This window comes from Anomaloglossus baeobatrachus, unplaced genomic scaffold, assembly GCF_048569485.1.
Source record: "Anomaloglossus baeobatrachus isolate aAnoBae1 unplaced genomic scaffold, aAnoBae1.hap1 Scaffold_176, whole genome shotgun sequence".
In the NCBI taxonomy this organism is placed as follows: domain Eukaryota; kingdom Metazoa; phylum Chordata; class Amphibia; order Anura; family Aromobatidae; genus Anomaloglossus; species Anomaloglossus baeobatrachus.
In genome coordinates, this window is record NW_027441946.1 from 347,984 (window position 1) to 349,122 (window position 1,139).

The 1,139-nt window shown below is 47.5% G+C and overlaps 1 pseudogene; it reads right to left on the reverse strand.

Annotated features, from left to right (window-relative positions):
• Nucleotides 1-205: 205 nt before the first annotated feature.
• Nucleotides 206-412, reverse strand: LOC142260737 (U2 spliceosomal RNA; annotated as a pseudogene).
• Nucleotides 413-1,139: the final 727 nt, after the last annotated feature.

A 1,139-nucleotide genomic window follows, 5' to 3' on the forward strand; every position in this document is an offset into this window, starting at 1 on the left:
TGAGTGGAGATGAGTTTGCTATTTGGCACAGCTTTTTGCATCAATAAAGCAAGTAAAAGGTGTGAAAGATAAAAAAAAGGGTGAAAGTGTGAAAAGTGAATTGGCCAAATTGAGGTGCATATAAAGTTTTTGCTTTCTTTCAATTCACTAATGGGGCTCATTTGAATCAGGTGAATTGAGTTCTGCTTTTGGAAACTGGGTTAAGAAGGGGTGCACCGGTCCTGGAGGTACTGCAATACCAGGTCAATGCGTGGAGTGGACAGAGCAAGATTTTTTCCATCTCCTTGTTCTAAAAATCCATTTAATATATGGTCCCCAGAGAGGGGACGTATCAGATATTAAACTGATAAGAACAGATTTAATTTTTTTTTTTTTCTGTTTATCAGTAGGACTTCAAAATAACAAAGGTGATCGCCTCCCGTTGCCTGGGAACCGTCCAGGCACAAGAGGGCTATGTGTCACCAGAAGGCGCACACACTTCCTCAAGGCCGGCAGACGTGCAATCCCAGGCACCTTCCAGTACCGACCAAGGTAGCGTCCTCCGAAACTACACTTGATCTTAGCCAAAAGGCCGAGAAGCTATAACCCGAATTGGTTACGGCCTTGAGTGGCACCCTGGCCTATACCGGACACATCTTAGGGAGAGGGAGACAAACCCACGCCTACAGAAGACAGTTTGTCACCCAAGCCAACCCTTGAAAAGGCTGTTTTGCAGAGCAAAAACAAGAAGAATGGTGCTTTTTGCAGCCGCCGCCCACTGCAATGAATCTGAATAACTCCTCCTTTTGGACACAAGCACCTCCCCTCCCCCTTGCAGTCTTTCCAATTCATGATACAAAAAGACGGACGGACAGGACAGGACAGGACAGGCTGCCTGACTTTCCGTCACTGCCACCCTTTGCCATCCTTGCCCGTAGAAAGCCCTTTCATCATCCCCAAACCCTAATCTTTTCCCTTCCCTTCCCAGATGCGTCTCACTCCCTTTCATTAGGAAGTGAGCGCAGCCTTTTCTCCGTTCTGCACATGCGCGACGTTAAACACAAATGCGCAGGCGTGCGTTCCATTACCCTCACTGCATTCCACTCCCATACAGGAAGTGGGCGCAGCTATTACTACGGTCGCACATAAAAGAACCCACG